Here is a 24,916-nt window from a genome sequence, read left to right on the forward strand (position 1 = left end):
TTCCTTCCTTCCTTCCTTCCTTCCTTCCTTCCTTTCTTTCTTTCTTTTTCTTTCTTTCTTTCTTTCTTTCTTTTTCTTTCTTTCTTTCTTTCTTTCTTTTTTTTTTTTTTAATGAATTCTTTTTATTGCAAACAAACATCTAAATTAATTTCTCCACCCACTTTCTTTAGAAAGAAAAAGAAATCAGCAGGCTAAGGAGATACCCATTCAAGAACTGACATGATTAAAAATTAAGATATAAATGGGTGACTCACAATTTCATTAGCTTACAAAGACAGTGGAGTTAACTACTACAAGCACACTAGTTATACGGTATTTTGTGAGAGAAGGGCATACAGACATGGCTAACTTCATATAGATCCCATTAGACAACTGGATTTACAACAAGTTTTTAAAATAAGAAATGGGCAAAGCCAGCTTTCTTTTCAGAATCAAAATGCAGAACAAATGGAAAAATTATGGTATTTAACCTTCACAAGTTTGAGCCTCCACAAATAATGCAACCAAGTTTTACATTTTTAACAGCCCTTCTACATACACTCCATCTTCTCTCTTAATTCCAAGTTTTAATTTGCAATCCCAACTATACCAATTCCATTGTTATTTTTAAAAAGTCTTCCCAGTTATTGTCAAACTATTTTCAAACTGAAGTTTTCTTCATTGCCTTACCTCATGGCCAATTGATTCATCTTAATTTTCTGTCAAATACATTGGGGTGAATGGAAAAAAACAAACTATTGGAAACACCTTGAAATTTATTTTTAGAAACCTTAATTACACCTAATTCCAAATCTGTCATTATGGTTTGGGGATTCATCTGAAATTCATTTTCTTCAGCATAAAGACAGTAAGAGAAGGCCAAGGTGTGTGGATTTGAGGTCAGGAGTGTGAGACCAGCCTGGCCAACATGGTGCAACCAATTTGTGATTGTGATTTTTCAGGATTTTAGATGTTAGGAATTGTAGACTTTAGGAATTTAGACTTTAAGGATACCGATCTTTCAGGATTTTAACATTGTGGATTTTGGAATCTGGGATTGTGTTTTTTGGGATAATAATCCAAACTCAAAGGATCATCTTGTCATCCACCTTCCTTGTCATTTAACAGATGATGTTAGTCAGACGTCAAACTATCTCAAAATTGGGCTTAGAATTTAAGTCTCTAGACTCCAAATTTAGGTAGTGCCCCATCCTACCCCCTCTGCCTTCTTGTTGAGCCATTTGAAAAGAGGCCCCGGGAGTGGTGATCATGGTAGTAAAAGATAAAGTCATGGCATGTCCATAAGGAGTAAGGGTAAAAGGGCATGACAAGGCATACTCTAAATACCTGAATTGTATCTGGGGCTACACCCCTGGGATGTAGAGAGATGCTATCTTCCTACAGAGAATACATATGCAGAGTTTATGCTTCCTCTCTCTAGATTAAACTCAAATTCTAACTTTCATTGGGCACTTTGGAACTGAATCTACCAAACAAAATCATATTCCCATAGAATTTATTGCTTGAAACATTGTTATAAAGATCAAGGGAGATAATGCATATTGAAATGCTTTGTAGAGGGTGACATATTATAGTATTATTGAGAATCCTCAGTTAAATATGAGAATTCTTGCCTCCTAGACATGATATCTGTTTTGACATGAAAAGAAACATGAAAAAGATGCTACCACCTTAACTTGTGGTTAATATTTCTGAACTTTATTCACATGATTAAAATTGAAGGGGCTCTATGAAGAAAGAGTAAATCAACTTAAATTGGCATCAGAATTTTGGCTTCAGTGTCTATTTTCATGATGGTTTATACATCATGCTCATAGTCTATAGTAGTCAAATTTCCCTTATATAACAAAGTAAGGATATGGTGATCTCAATCGATTCTGAAAGGGTCCATCTAGCAAAAAGAGACACAGTCTTTCTGGTTGTTGAATTCCAAGAACATAACTAGAACCTCTGAGTTGTCAAATGTTGGGGTGATTTCATCATTTTGCAGATTTTTGACAATTGTCCAGTGAAAAAGCTTTAAAAATATGAAGATTTACTGAGTAATATTTTTCAGAGGAATCACTTGACTCATAAATGGTAGTGAGCATTAAGAAAGAATAAAAACAGGAGATGTTTTCTGAATCTATACTGTAAAAGTAGCACAGGAGCACTTTGAAACTCATCTTCACAAGGAGCATGCAACTTCCAAATCCTAATACAAATGCCAGGATCACTCAGTTCAATAAAACTCACCAGCAGTCAGGCATGTACTTTTCCAACTCAATTGACAGTACCAAACAATTTAGAGAAACTGCCCGAACAGTGAAGAATGAAGCCCCTGGTTCACTGAAGTTCAACTGTTCCTTTAGAGTGTCACAAAGAAATATGGGCTTTAGAAGCAGCCAAATTGTTATGCCCAACTGTCCCTGAGGAAATTCTGCCAGTCTGTATTCATTAAGCAGTGAGTGGATGCAGAATCATCTGCAATGTGCTCTCAGGGAACAGATTTCTTATATAAAATCAAAGTTCTTTCTTTCAGGAATCTGCCGCTACCCACAGAAATACCCAGTGCCATTCTTCAGAGAGATCTCCCTTAGATAGTTTACAGAGAAAATACAGTATATCCACTTATGCTCAGCTACTACAAGCAACTGAAAAACAAACACACTCACTAAGACCCATGTGGACGAATCTGTTTGTACATATACAAAATCTGAAGCAATATCGTGTTTGAAAGAAAGCTGACAGAAATGTCAAGGTACTTCTCACTTAACACAGAAAAAACATAAAGCACAATTTACTTTTTTTATAAGACCACCAAACTGCAACACTGATTCTAACTTGAATAAGGAAGGGGAACAGTTTAGTTCAAGATGGACTTGTAGAGAAATCAGTTTTCATTTAACCTGTGGAGCTGTTATGTTCAAAGGCTGCATTAGAGCTCCCTGAATTAGGCAGTAGGCACCAGTCATTGGAATATAGGCCTTAGTTATAAGTTAAGAAAATATTTGCCTTTGTAGCAACAACCATCAAGTGACTTTTACGGGCCATTAGAGAAAGCCTATCAGAGACCATTTGGCCATTTCGCCACTGACCATATATGGTAATCCTTTGTCATTTTTAGAAAGACTAAGTCAGGAACTTAGAAACAGCCCACTGCTCTGCCAAATTCTTCTTCCCAGGAGCTTAACACCATCATAATGTCTCTGATCTCAGAGACCCGAGTAGAAATCAAGAAGAATGTTAAATCTTGAGAATGTTAAATCTCAAGAAGCAATTCATAAAGAGCTTACTCTACAGACGTTTAAGCCAGAAAATGCTGTTGTCTATAGCCCTGCTGTGCCACATTTACTTTTTTCATTGGCAATAAAACTGTGAAAGGGCTGTGTGGACACTGGCTGCATCTTTTCTCAGCCTGCCTTATGGATGAGACTCCCTGTATATATGTCTGTTATTGCATTTGGAAAGTGGCACCATGACTGTTTATAAAGACTGGACCTAAAGCTGGATAAAGTCCTAGAAGATTGTGTTAACCATTCTCCCTTAGTTGCTGAATGGATCATTTGTTGGTGAGGGAGTGTGTGTAAGGCAACAACTAAAAAGGTCTGGGAGCTCAGGGAAATGGCTGACAATCAACTTGTACTCCAACACCTAGATATATTCATACAGTTTGCCCATCTCTTAGGTATTTGAAATCCAGCATTCTAGAGGGACAACTTTGATAACAACACATAGCTGTGCCCATCAATAAAGTTTTGGTCCAGGTGAAGAGCATATACACTAATTAGAATACAGAGGACCTGCCCAGCAACTTGCAGACTGTGTTTAGCACTCTCTTTATTCTCTCAAAGCCTTGGCTCTTAGTGACATAGGGATGATGATACCTACCTTGCAAGGGTGTGATGAGAATCAACCAGGACAATGCCGTTTATTTGGATGAAACAGAATAATGCTCATCATTGTGGTTACAATGTAGAAGTTTTGTCGTAATTGCTGGAATATAATGATACACTAGAGAATATAAGGTACACTAGGCAAGATCTCATCCAATTTCATCATTCTACAAATAAGAACCTTTGAGTGCAGGGATGTTTATAATTTCCAGTGGTTGCCCAACAGATTAATCAAGAGAGGAAAGCAGGTTTCCTGTCTCTCAGTGGAACATCCTTAACCCTACATTATATCACTTTTATCCTTTTACAAAGAATTTACCATAATTTATCCCTGTGGCACATTAACAAGTTTTGCACTCGTGTTAATAACTTTTTTTTTGCTGTAGAACACATAGTAGTGAATAAGTAAACAAAATAAAGTTTTATGCATAAAGGGTAAGACTTATAGGGATGTGCTTAATGAAAGGACTTGGGCTATGAGATGTGAAATTCCAACTAAAATAGCACACTCTTAAATACAGACTATAACCCATTCTTTCAAGAATGTCCTATCAAAATGGTTATTTTCAATTTCTTGTCCTACTAAATATTTCCCAATTAGTTTTGACTAGCTTGAGTCTCCAAAAGCTCTGGTAAGGGAATATATTTTGACAGAACACATATGATCTTCCCTGGAAATTGCTGCCACTAGGTAGTCTGTGAATCTGCCTTCCTCTATCTGGCAGCTCCATGATGATGTTTGTAAATAGCAATGTTAAGTAAATAGCCATAGCATGAAGAGTTCTTTCACCAGATTAATACCATTCCTGACAGCTGGGGACGGCAAACTCGCATTTAAAGAAAACTCCCAAATATGTCACACTACTCCCTGCCTTTCATTTATTTATTCTTAGTCAAAACAATGTCTTTGTCTTTGGAGAACACAAAAGGAAACAAGCATCAGGCCTGGATTTTAGTCCCCTGCCCCACATCTCCTTACCTTCCCATCTATAAATGTGCAGTTTCAGTGATGAAAATTATCTTTGTGAGTGTGTGTGTGTGTGTGTCTGTGTGTGTGTGATATTTTTCCCTATGCACAAACTCTCAATAGTTGCTAAGCCAGCAGAACATGTTCTATCTTTCTCAAAGCAGAAAAAATAGTTACATTCTGCCAGAAAATAACTGTTTATCAAGGAATTCTTCCAGGAGCACTAACCTTTGTTTAATATGTTGTTGATTTTCTAAACTGTTAAGTATGGCTTATAGTAGTGAAAACCTACATTATACCACTCATTACATCAGCTAATACCTAGTTTATTAGAACACTAACATTTACTACTGGCAGTTAACTGACAAATTGCATGTGTATGTGATTTATAATGAGAGATTTGAAAGTGAAGGTTAGTTAAGTATTTTTCAATGGCATGAGGGAATGCTACAGTGAATCCTAGACTCTTCTTGTCCTTCACTTTTCTTCTTAGAAGAAATGGACCAGTACATATGCAAGTATGAAGCCCGTCCTCTTTGAGCTTTGTGAACTAATCTACGGTTAGCCATTGGAAAGCATGTGCATAGTTAATTAAACATTACTTCTAATAAAAGATGTGTATGTGTGTGTGCAGATGGAGAACTTGTGAATAGAATAAGGCAAAGTGTTCTTAACAATGTGAAAACATTGTGTTGCTCCATCATTGGTGCAAGGTAAGATTCATGTTTATTCCGTTACAGGGAGTATATTAGTGTGGTAGGACTGCCAAAACAAAAATGCCACAGACTGGATAATTTAAATAACAGAAATATATTTTCTCACAATTCTGGGGCTAGAAATCCAAGGTCGAGGTGTCAGTAGGTTTTGTGTCTGGTGAGGCCTTTTCTCCTGGCTTGTAAACTGCCATCTTTTCACTATGTTCTTACATGGCCTTAGATCTTGCAAGTCTTTGGCCTTTATTTTACTTTTGAAATTTTTTGTTTTACTAAAGTATTGTACATACATTTGAGATGTGCTGATATAATATGCACCATTTAAATCTTGACCAAGTTATAATTAATAAAATGATCTTTAAGATTGTCGGGTTTTTGAAATATCATAAGAATCTATCAATGTATGATCATTTATGTAAATAATTTTCTTCATTCAACACACACTTGCTATTTCCAACTACTGACCTATTATTTCTATCATAGAATTGTTGCCATACAGTACTCAGGAAAACCAAAAATCTATCTTTTTATAAATTGAACATAAAAAAGACTACTGAATGTGGCAAAGCCATACTAATGTATACAGATGTACATATACTTATGCATCAAAAATTTTTATTGTATATGTCCTTCAAAGGCAAATATTTTAGTAGGCCATCCCATCAACTGACTGGAACTTAAAGTGTTTGATGATGACAGTGCTTTTTGACAAAAATAAGTTGTATATTACTAAAGTTCAGATTAATATTTTACAAGGTACTTTATAATTTTAAAAAATATTTTTACTTCTGGGGTACATGTGCAGAATGCGCAGTTTTGTTACATAGGTATACATGTGCCATGGTGGTTTGCTGCATCCATCACCCTGTCATCTACATTAGTTATTTCTGCTAATGCTATCACTTCCCTATCCCCCCAACCCCTGCTATCCCTCCCCTAGCACTCTACCCCCTGGCAGGCCCCAGTGTGTGATGTTCCCCTCCCTGAGTCCATGGGTTCTCATTGCTCAACACTCATTTATGAGTGAGAACATGTGGTGTTTGGTTTTCTATTCTTGTGTCAGCTTGCTGAGAATGATGGTTTCCAGCTTCATCCATGTCCCTGAAAAGGACACGAATTCATCCTTTTTGTAGTTGCATAGTATTCCATGGTGTATATGTGCTACATTTTCTTTATCCAGTCTATGACTGATGGGCATTTGGGTTGGTTCCAAGTCTTTGCTATTGTGAACAGTGCTGCAATAAACATACCTGTGCATGTGTCTTTATAATAGAACAGTTTATAATCCTGTGGGAATATACCAAGTAATGGGATTGCTGGGTCAAATGGTATTTTTATTTCTAGAACCTTGAGGAATTGCCACACAGTCTTCCACAATGGTTGCACTAATTTGCACTCCCTCCAACAGTGTAAAACTATTCCTATTTCTCCACATCTTTTCCAGCATCTGTTGTCTCCTGATTTTTTAATGATCACCATTCTGTCATGAGATGGTATCTTAATATAGTTTTGATTTGCATTTCTCTGATGACCAGTGATGATGAGCTTTTTTTCATATGTTCATTGGCTGCATAAATGTCTTCTTTTGAGAACTGTCTGCTCATATCCTTTGCCCACTTTTTGATGGGGTTGTTTTTTTCTTGTAAATTTGTTTCAGTTCTTTGTAGATTCTGGATATTAGCCCTTTGTCAGATGGGTAGCTTGCAAAAATGTTTTTCCCATTCTTTTGGTTGCCAGTTCACTCTAATGATAGTTTCTTTTGCTGGGCAGAAGCTCTTAAGTTTAATTAGATCCTATTTGTCTATTTTGGCTTTTGTTGCCATTGCTTTTGGTGTTGTAGTCATGAAGTCCTTGTCCATGCCTATGTTCTGAATGGTATTCCCTAGGTTTTCTTCTAGGGTTTTTACAGTGTTAGGTCTTATGTTTAAATCTTTAATCCATCTGGAGTTAACTTTTGTATAAGGTGTAAGGAAGGCATCCAGTTTCAGCTTTCTCAATATGGCTAGCCAGTTTACCCAACACCATTTATTAAATAGGGAATCCTTTCCTCATTGCTTGTTTGTGTCAGGTTTGTCCAAGACCAGCTGGGTGTAGATGCATGGCATTACTTCTGAGGCCTCTGTTCTGTTCCATTGGTCTATATCTCTGTTTTGGGACCAATACAATGCTGTTTTGATTACTGTAGCTTTGTAGTATAGTTTGAAGTCAGGTAGCATGAAGCCTCCAGCTTTGTTATTTTTGTTTTGGATTGTCCTGGCTCTGCTGGCTCTTTTTTGGTTCCATATGAAATTTGAGGTGTTTTTTCCCAATTCTGTGAAGAAAGTCAATGGTAGCTTGATGGGGATAGCATTGGATCTATAAATTACTTTGGGAAGTATAGCCATTTTCACAATATTGATTATTCCTAACCATGAGCATGGAATGTTTTTCCACCTGTTTATGTTCTCTCTTATTTCTTTGCACAGTGATTGGTAGTTCTCCTTGAAGAGGTCCTTCAAATCCCTTGTTAGTTGTATTCCTAGGTATTTTATTCTCTTTGTAGCAATTGTGAATGGGAATTCACTCATGATTTGGCTGTTTGTTATCGGTGTATAGGAATGCTTGTGATTTTTTTTGCATTGATTTTGTATACTGAGACTTTGCTGAAGTTGCTTATTGGCTTAAGGAGTTTTTGGGCTGAGATGATGGGGTCTTCTAAATATACAATCATGCCATCTGTTATGCCAACATGACTTTCTCTTTTCCTAATTGAATACCCTTTATTTCTTTCTCATGCCGATTGCCCTAGCCAGAACTTCCAATACTATGTTGAATAGGAGTGGTGAGAGAGGACATCCTTGTCTTGTACCAGTTTTCAAAGTGAATGCTTCCAGTTTTAGCCCATTCAGTATGACATTGGCTATGGGTTTGTCATAAATAGGTCTCATCATTTTGAGATATGTTCCATCTATTCCTAGTTTATTGAGAGTTTTTAGCATAAAGGGCTGTTGAATTTTGTCAAAGATCTTCTTTGCATCCATTAGGATAAACATGTGGTTTTTTGTCTTGGGTTCTGTTTATGTGATGGATTACATTTATTGATTTGCATATGTGGAACCAGCCTTGGATCCCAGAGATGAAGCTGACTTGATCGTGATGCATAAGCTTTTTGAAATGCTGTTGGATTTGGTTTACCAATATTTCATTGAGGATATTTGCATCAATTTTCATCATGTACATTGGCCTGAAATTTTCTTTTTTAGTTATGTCTCTGCCAGGTTTTGGTAACAGGATGATGATGGTCTCATAAAATGAGTTAGGGAAGATGTCCTCTTTTTCTATTGTTTGTAATAATGTCAGAAGGAATGATATCAGCTTCTCTTTGTATCTCTGGTAGAATTTGGCTGTGAATCCATCTGGTCCTGGACTTTTTTGTTTGGTAGGCTATTAATTGCTGCCTCAATTCAAGAATTCAACTTCTTCCTGGTTTAGTCTTGGGAGGGTGTAAGTATCCAGGAATTAAACTGGAAAATCTAGAAGAAATGGATTATTTGCATAGAGGTGTTTATAATATTCTCTGATGGTAGTTTGTATTTCTGTGGGATCAGTGGTGATATCCCCTTTATCATTTTTTATTGCATCTATTTGATTCTTCTTTCTTTTCTTCTTTATTAGTCTGGTTAGCAGTCTATCTATTTTGTTGATCTTTTCAATAAACCAGCTCCTGAATTCACGGATTTTCTGAAAGGCTTTTTTGTCTCCATCTTCTTCAGTTCTGCTCTGATCTTAGTTATTTCTTGTCTTCTACTAGCTTTTAAATTTGTTTGATCTTGCTCTTCTAGTTTTTTTTAATTGTGACATTAGAGTGTCAATTTTTTATCTTTCCTAATTTATCCTGTGGATATTTAGTGCTATAAATTTCCCTCTACACACTGCTTCAAATGTGTCCCAGAGATTTTGGTACATTGTGCCTTCACTTTCATTGGTTTCAAATAACATCTTTATTCCTGCTTCATTTCATTCTTTATCCAGTAGTCATTCAGGCACACGTTTTGCAGTTTCCATGTAGTTGTCCAGTTTTGAGTAAGTTTCTTAATCCTGAGTTCTCATTTGTTTGCACTGTGGTCTGAGAGAATGTTATGATTTACGTTCTTTTGCATTTGTCGAGGAGTGTTTTACTTCTAATTATGTGGCTGATTTTAGAATAAGTTTGATGTGGTGCTGAGAAGAATGTATATTCTGTGGATTTGGGGTGGAGAGTTCTGTAGATGTCTATTAGGTCCATTTGGTCCAGATCTGAGTTCAAGTCCTGGATATCCTTGTTAATTTTCCATCTGGTTGATCTAATATTGACAGTGCAGTGTTAAAGTCTCCCACTATTATTGTGTTGGAGTCTCATTCTCTTTGTAGGTCATTAAGAACTTTCTTTATGTATCTGGGTACTCCTGTATTGTGTGCATATATATTTAGGATAGTTAGTTCTTCTTGTTGCATTGTTCCCTTTACCATTGTGTGATGCCTTTCTTTGTCTCTTTTGATCTTTGTTGGTTTAAAGCCTGTTTTATCAGAGACTAGAATTGCAAACTCTGCTTTTTTTGCTTTCCATTTGCTTAGTAAATCTTCCTCCATCTCTTTATTTTGAGCCTATGTGTGTCTTTGCACGAGATGGGTCTCCTGAATACAGCACACCAATAGGTCTTGACTCTTTATCCAGTTTGCCAGTCTGTGTCTTTTAATTGGGGCATTTGGCCCATTTACATTTAAGGTTAATATTGCTATGGGTGAATTTGATTCTGTAATTATGATGCTAGTTAGTTATTTTGCATGTTAGTTGATGCAGTTTCTTCATAGTGTCGATGGTCTTTACGATTTGGTATGTTTTTGCAGTGGCTGGTACTGGTTATTCCTTTCCATGTTTAGTGCTTTCTTCAGAAGGTCTTGTAAGGGAGGCCTAGTGGTGACAAAATCTTTCAGCAGTTGCTTGTCTGTAAAGGTATTTATTTCTCTTTTGTTGATGAATCATAGGTTAGCTGAGTATGAAATTCTGGGTTAAATTTTTTTTTTTTTTAGGATGTTGAATATTGGCCTGTACTCTCTTCTGGCTTGTAGAGTTTCTGCCAAGAGATCTGCTGTGAGCCTGAGGGGCTTTCTTTGTGGGTACCACAACCTTTCTCTCTGGTTTCCCTTACCATTTTTTTCCTTCATTTCAACCCTGTTGAATATGACAATTACGTGTCTTGGGGTTGCTCTTCTCAAGGAGAATCTTTGTGGTGTTCTCTGTACTTCCTGAATTTGAATGTTGGCGTGCCTTGCTAGGTTGGGGAAGTTCTCCTGGATAATATCCTGAAGAGTGCTTTCCAAATTGGTTTCATTCTCCCCATTACTTTCAGGCACACTGATCAAACAGAGATTTGGCCTTTTCACATAATCTCCTATTTCTTGGAGGCTTTGTGCATTTCTTTTCACTTTTTGTTCTTTAATCTTGTTTTCTCACTTTATTTCATTGAGTTGATCTTCAGTCTCTGATATCTTCCACTTGGTTGATTCAGCTATTGAAACTTGTGTATGCTTCACAAAGTTCTTGTGCTGTGCTTACAGCTCCATCAGGTCATTTATGTTCTTCTCTACATTGGTTATTCTAGTTAGCATTTCATCTAACCCTTTTTCAAGGTTCTTAGCTTCCTTGCATTGGGTTAGAATATGTACCTTTAGCTTGGAGAAGTTTGTTACTATCCACCTTCTGAAGTCTGTTTCTGTCAGTTCATCAAACTCATTCCCCATCTAGTTTTATTCCCTTGCTGGTGGGGAGTTGTAATCCCTTGGAGGAGAAGAGGTGTTCTTGTTTTTTGAATTTTCAGCCTTTTTGCACTGGTTTCTTCCCATCTTCATGGGTTTATCTACCATTGGTCTTTGAAGTTGGTGACCTCTGTATGTGGTCTCTGAGTAGATGTCCTTTTTGTTGATGTTTAAACTATTTATTTCTGTTTGTTAGTTTTCCTTCCAAACAGTCAGGTGCCTCTGCTGCAGGTCTGCTGGAGTTTGCTGGAGGTCCACTCCAGACAGTGCTTGCCTGGGAATCACCTGCAGAACAGCAAAGATTGCTGCCTGTTTATTCCTCTGGTAGCTTCATCCCAGAGGGCTACCCACCAGATGCCAGCCAGAGCTCTCCTGTAAGCGGTCTCTGTCAGCCTGTACTGGGAGGTGTCTCCCAGTCAGGAAACATGGGGGTTACAGAGCCACTTGAGGAGGCAGTCTGTCCCTTATCAGAGCTCAAACACCATGCTGGGAGACCCACTGCTCTCTTCAGAGCTGTCAGGCAGGGATGTTTAAGTCTGCTGAAGTTGTACCCACAACCACCCCTTTTTCCAAGTACTCTGTACCAGGAAGATTGGGGCATTATTTGTAAGTCCCTGATGGGCTGCTACCTTTTTTGAGAGATGCCCTGCCCAGTGACAAGGCAGCCTAGTGACACAGTTTGTCTACAGAGGCACTGCTGACCTGCTGTGGGCACCACACCATCGCTATGTAAACTTCCCAGAGACTTTGTTTACATCAGTGAGGGTAAAATCACCTACTCAAGCCTCAGCAATGGTGAATACCCCTCCCTCCACTGAGCTCAAACGTCCCAGGTCAAGTTTAGACTGTCGTGCTGCTTGCGAGAATTTCAAGTCAGTGGATCTTAGCTTGCTGATCTTTGTAGGGGTGGGACCCACCAAGCCAGATCACTTGCCTCCCTGGCTTCTGCCTTCTTTATCAGGGGAGTGAACAGTTCTGTCTTGTTCATATTCCAGGTACCACTGGGGCATGAAAAAAAACTGCTGCGGCTAGCTCAGTGTCTTCCCAAATGGCTGCCCAGTTTTCTGCTAGAAACTCGGGGTGCTGGTCTTGTAGGCACTGGAGGGAATCTCCTGGTCTGTGGGTTGTGAAGACCATGGGAAAAGCAAAGTATCTGGGCCAGAGTGCCAGAGTGCTGGGAAAAGTCCCTAATTGCTTCCCTTGGCTAGTAGTGGAGTTCCCTGGCCCCTTGTGCTTCCTGGGCGAGGTGATTCCCCACCCTGCTTTGGCTCACCCTCCTTGGTCTAACCGGTCCCAATGAGATGAACCAGGCATCTCAGTTAGAAATGTGAAAATCACCTGCTCTCTGCATCACTCTTGATGGAAGTTGCGCACTGGAATAGTTCCTATTCGGCCATCTTGCCAGCAATCCGGCAATTTTTTTACTATACATTATTTATTTCTAAAGTTAAAAATATGAAATAACTTTCTCCCATGAAATACTCAGATATAATGAGGATCACATCCTTTTCCTATTTCACTTTTCTTATCTTTATATTCTATTTGTGGCTATATATGCAGATATCCTTCAAATTAGAAATATAGCCAGAGGCTTGCACAGTGGCAGTATTGTAGCCAATGAGGTTTAATCCAAGGCATAATTATTGCTAATTGAAAACTTTTCCCTATACCCCACCATGATGACTTGAAATATAGTCGGCATTGGCAATTTTTGACAGTCTCTATGGAGACTGAATTAAAAAAAAAAAAAAAAAAAAAAAGAAGAAGAAAAGAAAAGAAACATAGCCAGAGGGTTTTCTTCCCAATAAATTGCCTTTTAAATGAATATTAATGAGTAACTTTTTAACCTCTTTTATTTCAGACATTTTAAACATATGGCAGAGTAGATATAATAGCATAATGAACATTCATATTTCCATCAAACAGCTTCATCAAATGGCCCACATTGCTTTATCTATTTTTCCAACTTTGCAATCATCTTGAAACAAACACCAGACATCTAAAATTTCTTCTGTGAATACTTTAGAGTGTATCTTTCACAGACTATCATTTTTTAAAACATAACAATATCATTATAATCTCAAATGATAATAATCACTGTATACCATCAAATATTTAGCCACTAATCAAATTTCCACAGTTTGGTTGGATTTCTTTTATTTAATATCTCTACAACATTTTTTTGTAGGTTCCGTCTCTCACTTTCATTCTTCAGTTTATTTATTGAAGAACGTTGACCATTTATCTTGGAACATTTTCTATACATTAGATTTTGCTGATTGCATTCCTATGTTTCTTTGTCTCCTGTGCTTTCCACAAAATAATATACTAAGAGACTAGGTTTTATATTATTTTTGGCTAAAATGCATATGGCTGATTTTAATTTTCTTTCCTGTACCATATCTGAAGGCATTTAACGAGGGGTTGCTTTTTGTTTTGAGATTAATCAATATATTTAAGTGTTGGCACCTTCACCTAGTCATTAAAAAATTTTCCATGTGGTTTTCACTTAATGCTATCAGCAGCCATTCATATTTATTATAAAGATCCATTAATTACAAAGATTTTAACCTCTATTGCAATGGGGCAATATTCCAATTTAATTGCTATCCTTTAATAATTTAATAAATGTAAATAAGTTATAATTATTTTCATTTCTTCTTTCAGGAAATTCCATTTTAAGAACTTTGCATTATACTTCATAGTACTTGTTTAAAATTATTGTAAGAGAGTTCTCTTTTTGTCTCTGCATGAAACTGTTTGGTTGTGTTCTTACCAGGGAGAGTTTTATTTCCATTTTAATGATAAGCTCTTGAGGGCAGGTCACATCACATCTCATATTTATTTTTATCTGGCACCTCTCAAGATGTACTTTACATTGCAGACATTCAAGAAAGTCTTGTTAATTTGGATGGTTAGAATGCCTTGGCACCTGCCAACCTGATCTTTGGGCCATTTCCTCTACCCTACTTCTCCTCCAAGTATGGCCCTGTTCATCATTTTTACCACATCATGTGGGATTAGTGAAAAGTCATTGATTGATAGTTGGTGTTTTTGTATTAGGTTCTACCTCACTTTAGAAAGTAACTGTTGATATTTTAAATTCTGACACAGAAAGATCTACTTGTGCTGGTGTCTGCTATTCAATTAGAGTCAATCCATTTTCAACAAAGCTTTTAAAAAGGCGGAGATAATTAATTGCTGATGTTAGTTGCTACTAACTACTAATGTTACTTACTACACAGTAGTATTTTACTCATTTATATCAAGGAATGTTGCAACATCTTTCAAGCCCCTATTATAATAAATTTATCTGAAAATGATTTTCAGGAAAGGAATACGTTGAGTCATTGTGTGATTAGTACATCTACAACATTTACACAGGGGTTTACACCAAAAGGCAGTAGTATTTATTACTGCTAAAATGAAATCAAAGACATTACTTTAAGGAGCTTATGGTCCACTCTGGGAGACAGAATCTATGGTGATAAACAAATGATAATGCATATATAATGGAATAGTCAGGATAAGGAGAACACTGTTAGAGCTCATTGAGATTATTATAATTATTATAAGTCACTTGAGACTTTACCTCAGGAGAAATCAGTAAAAAAATTTCTCCTTATCTCAGCTTCTAGAAGTGGTTATTATATTCCACGGATCTGTAATGGCAGAATTTAGATCAAATTTTTATTAAAAGTTCAGATGGGTCAAAAATGCCACATATGGATAGAAATTTCCAGTTTTCCAACGATAGATGACATCCGTTTTTAAGACAGTTTTAGTATGAGTAAGTCACCTTGAAAGGTTATAAAAAACATATGTCATAAGCTTACTCAGAATCTGACTAAATTAACAACAGTATTTTCTAGGCTTTGATGACAGGTTATTCTTGGGAAACTGCCACCACAGCACCTAACAATTCAATTTCATGATTAGTACTTCAGATTGAGTGCTACAGTTTTGTTCTATTCCTATTTGGGGTCAAAACTAAATAAGAAATGGCAGTTGCATTTTAATTTCAGGTTTTTAGAAAAGATTTAAGAAACTTGATTAATGAGAACACAGATTTATTTGATTCAATTATTAGGAGGTTTGTTTTTATCTTTTTCATGTTTTAAGCAGGTACTAAATAATCCTGTCAACCTGTTATAAGACATTTATAAATGGCATTACATAGACTTACACGTCTCTTGAACATGATAAAGTACTTATAATAAATTACTATGGAAAGGCAGTGCCATTACTCACTCAATAAATGTTAATAACATTTACCAAAATTTATTTTAAAGCAGAAAGAAAAAAATAGGTATTTCATTTTGAAAATAAGGATTTTATTATTTGCAGATTCTCAGCTCTAGACTTAGTTAAATCTTTGCCTCTTAAAAATTCTTGTATTTTTTGGCTTTAATGTAGATGAACATGCTTGAGTTCTACAAAAATCTAGTTTCTAGAGTGCAAAAGTTTTTCAAAATATAAGTGGAGTAGAAAAATTGAAACGGGATTGTATATTACAAAGCACTCTCTGTACTAGTTTACCAGGAATGTATCTAAATATTTATTCACTTTCCAATGTAGTACATTTATGCCATCTTCTGGCAATAGTTTCTCAAGCTGGGAATATTCAAATTAACAAGCATCAAAATAATTTAATATTTCCTTACAAAGTCACTAGCTGACATTCCTTAAATAGTAGGAAGGCCTGTACAATTAGAACAAGGCTACAATAGTGGCTCTTTTTAGTAAACAGAGATAAGGTGATAGTACAAAATCAGTGTTATGTTAGTTGGATAGTCCCAATATATCAGAACAGATCTAAACATTCACAAAACATGTAAAAGTTAAACATTTGGAAAACACTAAAGTGTTCATAAAGAGATGGAGTAATGACAACTCTATTTGACACAGAGCTAATAGAAATATAACTTGGAAAACTGAATGTTAGTGCCTCTCCAAATTCATATGTTGAAACCCTAATCCCAAATAATATGGCATTTAGAGATGGTTCCTTTGGGTGGTAATGAGATAAGTACTTTTCTTTTTCCTTTTTTACTTTCTGATTTTTGTGGGTATATAACAGATGTATACATTTTTGGAGTGCATGAGATACTTTGATGCAGGTATGCAATGCAAGATAATCACACCATGGAGAATGGGTTATCCATCCTCTCATGAATTTATCCTTCAAGTTACAAACAATCCAATTATACTCTTTGTTAATATATATATATATATATATATATATATATATATTGCATTTTAGGTTCTGAGGTACATGTAAAGAACATGCAGGATTGTTGCATAGGTTATTTTTAAATGTACAATTAAGTTATTGGCTATAATCACCCTATTGTGCCATTAAATAGTAGATATTATCCATTCTTTCTATTTTTTTTGTACCTATTAACCATCCTTACCTCCCCACTCAGTTCCCAACCACCCTTCCCAGCCTCTACTAACCAACCTGGGCAATTGATGGGCATTTGGCTTGGTTCCAAGTCTTTGCTATTGTGAACAGTGCCACAATAAACATACGTGTGCATGTCTTTATAGAAGAATGATTTATAATCTTTTGTGTATATACCCAGTAATGGAATTGCTGGGTCAAATATTTATAGTTCTAGACCTTTGAGGAATCACTAGACTGACTTCCATAATGGTTGAACTAATTTACACTCCCACTAACAGTGTAGAAGTGTTCCTATTTCTCCACATCCTCTCCAACATCTGTCGTCTCCTGATTTTTTAATGATTGCCATTCTAACTAGCGTGAGATGGTATTTCAATGTGGTTTTGGTTTGCATTTCTGTAATGGCCAGTAACAATGAGTTTCTTTTCATGTTTGTTAGCTGCATATTTTTTGAGAAATATCTGTTCATATCCTTTGCCCACTTTTTGATGGGGTTGTTTTTTTCTTGTAAATTTGTTTCATACCCTTGTAGATTCTGGATATTAGCCCGCTGTCAGATGGGTAGATTGAAAAATTTCCTCTCATTCTGTTGGTTGCCAGTTCACTCTAATGATAGCTTCTTTTACTGTGCAGCAGCTCTTTAGTTTAAGTAGATTCCATTTGTCTATTTTGGCTTTTGTTGCCATTGCTTTTGGTGTTTTAGTCATGAAGTCCTTGCCCATACACGTCCTGAATGATGTTGCGAATGTATTCTTCTACATTTTTTATGGTATTAGGACTTACATTTAAATCTTTAATCCATCTGGAGTTAATTTTTGTGTAAGGTGTAAGGAAGGGATCCAGTTTCAGCTTTCTGCATATAGCTAGCCAGTTTTCCCAACACCATTTGTGAAATAGAGAATCCTTTCCCCATTGCTTATTTGTGTCAGGTTTGTCAAAGATCAGATGGTTGTAGATGTATGGCATTACTTCTGAGGCCTCTGTTCTGTTCTGTTGGTCTACATCTGTTTTGTACTAGTACCATGCTGTTTTGCTTACTGGAGCCTTGTAGTATGGTTTGAAGTCAGGTAGCCTGATGCCTCCAGCTTTTTTTTTTTTTTTTTTTTTTTCCTTAAGATTGTCTTGGCTATGTGGCTTTTTTTGGTTCCATATGAAATTTGAGGTGGTTTTTTCCAATTCTTTGAAGAAGGTCAATGGTAGCTTGATGGGGATAACATTGAATCTATAAATTACTTTGGGCAGTATGGCCATTTTCATGATATTGATTCTTCCTAACCATGAGCATGGAATGTTTTTCCTTCTGTTTGTGTACTCTCTTACTTCCTTGTGCAGTGGTTTATAGTTCTCCTTGAAGAGGTCCTTCCCATCCCTTGTTAGTTGTTTTCCTAGGTATTTTATTCTCTTTGTAGCAACTGTGAATGGGAGTTCACTCAAGATTTGGCTCTCTTTAAGTCTGTTATTGGTGTTTAGGAATGCTTGTGATTTTTGCACATTGATTTTGTATGTTGAGACTTTGCTGAAGTTGCTTATCAGCTTAAGGAGATTTGGGGCTGAGACAATGACGTCTTCTAACTATACACTCATGTCATCTGTAGAGACTATTTGACTTCCTCTTTTCCTAATTGAATACCCTTTATTTATTTTTCTTGCCTGATTGCTCTGGCTAAAACTTCTAATACAATGTTAAATAGGAATGGTGAGAGAAGGCACACTTGTCTAATGCCAGTTTTCAAAGGGAATGCTTCCTGTTTTTGACCATTCAGTATGATATTGGCTGTGGGTTTGTCGTAAATAGCTCTTATTTTGAGATACATTCCATCAGTTTCTAGTTTATTGAGAGTTTTTAGCATAAAAGACTGTTGAATTTTGTCAAAGGCTTTCTCTGCATCTATTGAGATGATCATGTGTTTTTTTGTGTTTGATTCTGTTTATGTGATAGATTACATTTATAGATTTGTGTATGTTGAACCAGCCTTGCATCCCATGAAAGAACTGACTTGTTTGTGATGGATAAGCTTTTTGATGTGCTGTTGGATTTGGCTTGCCAGTATTTTATTGAGGATTTTTGCATCAATGTTCATCATGGATATTGGCCTGATATTTTCTTTTTTAGTTGTGTCTCTGCCAGGCTTTGATATCAGGATGATGTTAGCCTAATAAAATGAGTTAGGGAGTATTGCCTCTTTTTTTGTTGTTGTTTGAAATAGTTTCAGAAGGAATGGTATCAGCTTCTCTTTGTACCTCTGGTAGAATCTGGCTGTGAGCCTGTCTGGTCCTGGACTTTTTTTGGTTGGTAGGCTATTAATTGCTGCCTCAATTTCAGACCTTGTTATTGGCCTATTCAAGAATTCAACTTCTTCCTGGTTTAGTCTTGGGAAGCTATAGGTGTCCAGGAATTTACCCATTTCTTCTAGATTTTCCAGTTTATTTGCATAGAGGTGTTTATGGTATTCTCTCATGGTACGCTGTATTTCTGTGGAAATGGTGGTGATATCCCCTTTATCATTTTTATTGCATCTATTTCATTCTTCTCTCCTTTCTTCTTTATTAGTCTGGCTAGCAGTCTGTTTTGTTGATCTTTTCAAAACACTAGCTCCTGCATTCATTGATTTTTTGAAGGTTTTTTGTGTCTCTATCTCCTTCAGTTCTGTTTGTAGTTATTTCTCGTCTTCTAGCTTTTGAATTTGCCTGTTCTTGCTCCTCTAGTTCTTTTAATTGTGATGTTAGGGTGTGAATTTTCAATCTTTGCTCATTTCTCTTGTGGGCATTTAGTGCTATGAATTTCCCTCTACACACCACTTTAAATGTGTCCCAGAGATTCTGGTACATTGTGTCTTCATTCTCATTGGTTTCAAATAATATCTTCATTTCTGCCTTCAATTCATTCTTTATCCAGTAGTCATTCAGGAGCAAGTTGCTCAGTTTCCATGTAGTTGTGCACTTTTGTGTGAGTTTCTTAATCCTGAGTTCTCATTTGATTGCACTGTGTTCTGAGACTGTTTGTTATGATTTCCATTCTTTTATATTTGCTGAGGAGTGTTTTACTTCTAATTATGTGGTTGATTTTACAATAAATTCGATGGGGTGCTGAGAAGAATGTATATTCTGTGGATTTTGGGTGGAGAGTTCTGTAGATGTCTATTAGGTCTGTTTGGTCCAGATCTGAGTTAAAGTCCTGGATACCCTTGTTAATTTTCTGTCTCGTTAATCTGTCTAATATTGATAGTGCAATGTTAAAGACTCCCACTGGGAGTCTCATTCTCTTTGTATATGTCTAAGAACTTGCTTTATGTATCTGGGTGCTCCTGTATTGTGTGCATATATATTTAGGATAGTTAGCTCTTCTTGTTGTATTGATCCCTTTACCATTATGTAATGCTCTTCAACTTTTTAAATGTTTGGTGGTATAAAGTCTGTTTTATCAAAGATTAGGATTGTGATCCCTGCTTTTTATTTATTTTTGCTCTCTATTTGCTTTCTAAATCTTCCTCCATCCCTTTGAGCCTATGTGTGTCTTTACAAGTAAGATTCGGCTGCTGAATACAGCACACAAATGGATCTTGACTCTTTATCCAATTTGCCAGTGTCTGTCTTTTAATTGGGGCATTTAGCCCATTTACATTTAAGGTTAATATTGTTATGTGTGAATTTGATCCTAGCTGGTTGTTTTGCCCATTAGTTCATGCAGTTTCTTCATATTGTTGATTGTCTTTACAATTTGGTATGTTTTTTCAGTGAATGGTACTGGTTGTTTCTTTCCATGTTTAGTGCTTCCTTCAGGAGGTCTTTTAAGGCAGGCAAGTTTTCAAGCCTCTCTTGCCCTCCACTTGAAAACAGACTCAGAGCTGTTGGGGGTAGTAGGACATGGTGGGGTTAAGCCCGTCCCTTCAGTTTGCATGAGAGCTGGCTGAGGCCTGTGATTGCCAACTTTCTCTAATTTACTTGAAAACCTGCATGCCTGAGCAGAGGCAGCTGTAATCCTCCTCCTTATACAACTCCTGTGACTTGGGAATTCTTACCCCATTCCCCATAGCATCTGCAGCAAGATCTGTTCAAGGAAAGTCTGAGCTCTTACACGCCTAGCCCTGCCCCCACCTGATGGTTCTTCTCTGTCCACTGTGGCAGCCAAAGACAAAAGTCATATAATTTTGGGAGTTCTAGGGCCCTGCCCACAACCAGTCCCTCTCCACCTTACTATAGCTGATGCTTTTAGAAAGCACCACCTCCTGCCATGAGGCCAACAAGCACAAGTGTAGAGCATTAAACCACCAACGCTAAGGGCACTCAGAGTCCATTGCACCCTCTACCACCTCCACCATAACAGGCACTGGTATCCACAGTTGGGAGACCCATAGATGGTTCACATCACAGGACTCTCAGCAGTTGCTTGTCTGTAAAGGATTTTACTTCTCCTTCACTTATGAAGCTCAGTTTGGCTGGATATGAAATTCCAGGTTGAAAATTTTTTTCTTTACGGATGTTGAAAGTTGGCCCACACTCTTTTCTGGCTTCTAAGGTTTCTGTCAAAAGATCCACTGTGTGTCTAATGGACATCCCTTTCTGGCTAACCCAACCTTTCTCTCTGGCTGCTCTTAGCATTTTTTCCTTCATTTCAACCCTGTGCTTTTGATGATGTGGCTTGGGGTTGTTTTTCTAGAGGATTATCTTTGTGGTGGTCTCTCTATGTCCTGAATTTGAATATTGGCCTACCTTCCTAGGTTGGGGAGGTTCTCCTGGATAATATCCCAAAGAGTGTTTTCCAACTTGGTTTCATTCTCCCCATCACTTTCAGGCACACCAATCAAACATAGATTTGCTTTTTCACATTATCCCATATTTCTTGGAGGCTTAATTTATTTATTTTCACTCTTTTTCCCCTAATCTTATCTTCTCACTTTATTCCATTGAGTTGATCTTCAATCTCTGATATCCTTTTTCTCACTTGATCAATTTGGCTATTGAAATTTGTGTGTGCTTCATGAAGTTCTTGCGCTGTGTTTTTCAGCTCCATCAGGTCATTTATGCTCTTTTCTACACTGATTATTCTAGTTAGCATTTCATATAACCCTTTTTCAAGGTTCTTAGCTTCCTTGCATTGGGTTAGAACATGCTCCTTTAGTCCAGAGAAGTTTGTTTTTACCCACCTTCTGAAGCCTGCTTTTAATTCATCAAACTTATTCCCCATCCAGTTTTGTTCCCTTGCTGGTGAATTATAATCCCTTGGGGAAGGGGAATTCTGGTTTTTTGAATTTCCAGCCTTTTTGCACTGGTTTCTTCCCACCTTTATAGATTTATCTACCCTTGATCTTTGAAGTTGGTGACCTTTGAATGGGGTCTGAGTGGATATCCTTTCTGTTGATGTTGAAACTTTTTCTTTCTATGTGTTAGGTTTCCTTCTAACAGGCACCTCTGCTGCAGGTCTGCTGGAGGTCCACTCCAGACACTGCTTGCCTAGGAATCAACTGCAGAACAGCAAGGATTGCTGCCTATTTATTCCTCTGGTGGATTCGTCCCAAAAGGATACCTGCCAGATGCTAGCCACAGCTCCTCTCTTAAGGTGTCTCTCAGCCTCTTCTGGGAAGTGTCTCCCAGTCAGGATACACAGGGGTCAGGGAGCCACTTCAGGAGGCAGTCTGACCCTTATCAGAGCCTGAACGCTGTTCTGGGAGATCAGCTGCTCTCTTCAGAGCTACCAGGCAGGGACGTTTAAGTCTGCTGAAGCTGTACCAACAACTTCCCCTTTTCCCAGGTGCTCTGTGCCAGGAACGTGGGAGCTTTATTTATAAGTACTTGATGGGTTGCTGCCTTTTTCAGAGACACCCTGCCCAGTGAGGGGGGAGTCTAGTGACACAGTCTGCCTTCAGAGGCCTTGCTGAGCTGCTGTGTGCTCCACCCAGTCACTGTGTAAATACACAGGCAAGGTTAAAACTGCCTACCCGTGTCTCAGGAATGGCTGATGCCCCTCCACTCACCAAGCTCAAACATCCCAGATCAAGCTCAGACTGCTGTGCTGGCTACGAGCATTTCTAGCCAGTGGATCTTAGCTTGCTGGTCTTTGTGGGGGTGGGACCTGCCGAGCCAGATCACTTAGCTCCCTGGCTTCAGTCCCCTTTTTCAGAGCAGTAAGTGATTCTGACTTGCTGGCTTTCCACGTACCACAGGGGTATTGAAGAAGGAAATTAAATAATAGCAATAATAGTAAAAATGAAATCTTAAAATTTCTAGTTGCTATATAATTAAGTAACTTTTGCTATGTTGTGTACTACTTAATATAAAATCTAAGCCCCAGCTCTGCTTAAAATTAACTCCCCATAGAACCTACCTTATCTGTTCTCCCAACATTCTCAGCAAAGTCCCCAGGCATCTGAAGACTCCTGTATTTCTTGGTGACCAGCTGCAAGGTCACAGGGCAAGATAACACCCAGAGAATATACAATGCATTTCTCAAAATGCTATTTTTCAAATGTAATGTACATCACAAAACACATTACAAATTAATTAACTGTTCTTTGTTCTCGCTTCTATAATCCTGTTAGCTGCTACATCATCCTGGGTGTAAAAATAGTACCCCATTTTCCTTCTCCTTGGGATGCTAATCTGCTGAGCTGGTGGCCACTTTAATAAAATCCTTCTGTTTCACCCATAGGTCTCTGTTGTCTCCTGAATACTCTGCAACAGTATGGGGAAAAAAAAAAAAAAAAAAAAAAAGCTGCAGCTAGCTCAGTGTCTTCCCAAATGGCTGCCCAGTTTTACGCTGGAAACCTGGGGCTCTGGTGTTGTGGGCACCGGAGAGAATCTCCTGGTCTGCAGGTTGTGAAGACCATGGGAAAAGCACAGTATCTGGGCCAGAGTGCTGGGAGAAGTCCCTAATGGCTTCTCTTGGCTAGGAGAGGGAGTTCCCCAACCCCTTGTGCTTCCTGGGTGAGGCGATGCCCCGCCCTGCTTCAACTTTCCCTGCTTGCGCTGTACCCACTGCCTAACCAGTCCCAACGAGAAGAACCAGGTACCTCAGCTGGAAATGCAGAGATCACCCACCTTCTGCATCGCTCTTGCTGGGAGTTGCACACTGGAGCTCTTCCTATTCAGCCATCTTGCCAGCAGTGATCAATTTTCTAATTAGAAAAATAACTCAGATACTTAGGAGATAACCTGGATTTTAGTTACATTTGTAGGTTTTTTTTTTTTTTTCAGATTACTTACTTACAAGGTTTTAACACTGCTTCCCCTACAGTTAACTAGAAAGTTTTAAAAAATCATGTGTCACCTTTATGAAATCATACCAAAGCATTCCAAAGTTTTCCACTCTTTCTCTCTAGTTTTAATTGCTTCTAAAATATTGGTTAAATTATGCAATTATCAGAATATGTGAAAATACTATGAACTGATATTATAACAAATACAAACTACTCCTGTTAAACTTTCATCTCCATAGATGAGTGGGACAACAACAAAGTAGCCTGCTAACATTTTATCTTGAGTATTCCCTGAGCAGTGGCTTGCTTTACGGAGACAGTGGAGACTATTGGTTAATTTAGTGTGTCATTAAGTAGATATGTTTATGTTAAATGAGGTCATGATATAAAGTATTACAGTAGAAAACCCAAACTAAAAGGCACAGGTTACTTGACATTATGTCTCACTTAATTGTCCAGGACTTCAGTTATCTCACTGTTTAATAGCGATAATAACTGTACACACTGAGGGAGTATTCTGGCCTAGGGAATCTCTTTGGATTCCTTGGTATGGTGATAGAGGAAAAGGGAAGGGGGAGGAAAACACACTTACAGTGCATTTTTAAAACTTTGCATATATTATGTAATACAATGGTATCTCTAGATATCACAAGTAAGGTACTCATTTTACTCAATGCTAATTTAGTGGTTACTGCTATAAAACAAGGACATATTTACAGCACAACAGATGGTTGAAATAATGGCATCTTTTGAACTGGTTATAACAAAATAATTTTTTTTAATTTTACATGCCAGAAATCTTCATTGATACTTTCTTAATATAATGGTCTTGTCTTATACATTTTTTTTCTGTTTTAGTATTGAGATCATGCTTTACCAAATGTTAACTTTGTTTTTTTCTAAATACTTCTAAATCTGAAATAGTAAGTCTCAAGGTGAAGAGAAAGGAAATGCCAAAAGAATAAAAGGGTGGAGGATTGCTG

At 37.4% G+C, this 24,916-nt stretch overlaps 1 long non-coding RNA gene and 1 other non-coding gene across 2 annotated transcripts; one reads left to right on the forward strand and one right to left on the reverse strand.

The window, feature by feature from the left end:
* Positions 1 to 160: 160 nt before the first annotated feature.
* Positions 161 to 24,752, reverse strand: LOC116556816. The gene is made up of 2 exons (XR_004271174.1): positions 23,776 to 24,752; positions 161 to 4,996 (listed from the first exon to the last, which is right to left on the reverse strand). It is a non-coding gene; the product is annotated as an uncharacterized LOC116556816 (long non-coding RNA).
* On the forward strand, positions 12,919 to 13,060 carry LOC116556833. The gene has a single exon (XR_004271182.1). It is a non-coding gene; the product is annotated as a U4 spliceosomal RNA (small nuclear RNA).
* Positions 24,753 to 24,916: the final 164 nt, after the last annotated feature.

The sequence above is a fragment of the Sapajus apella genome, unplaced genomic scaffold, assembly GCF_009761245.1.
Source record: "Sapajus apella isolate SASKATOON/1434 unplaced genomic scaffold, GSC_monkey_1.0 scaffold17, whole genome shotgun sequence".
In the NCBI taxonomy this organism is placed as follows: Eukaryota; Metazoa; Chordata; class Mammalia; order Primates; family Cebidae; genus Sapajus; species Sapajus apella.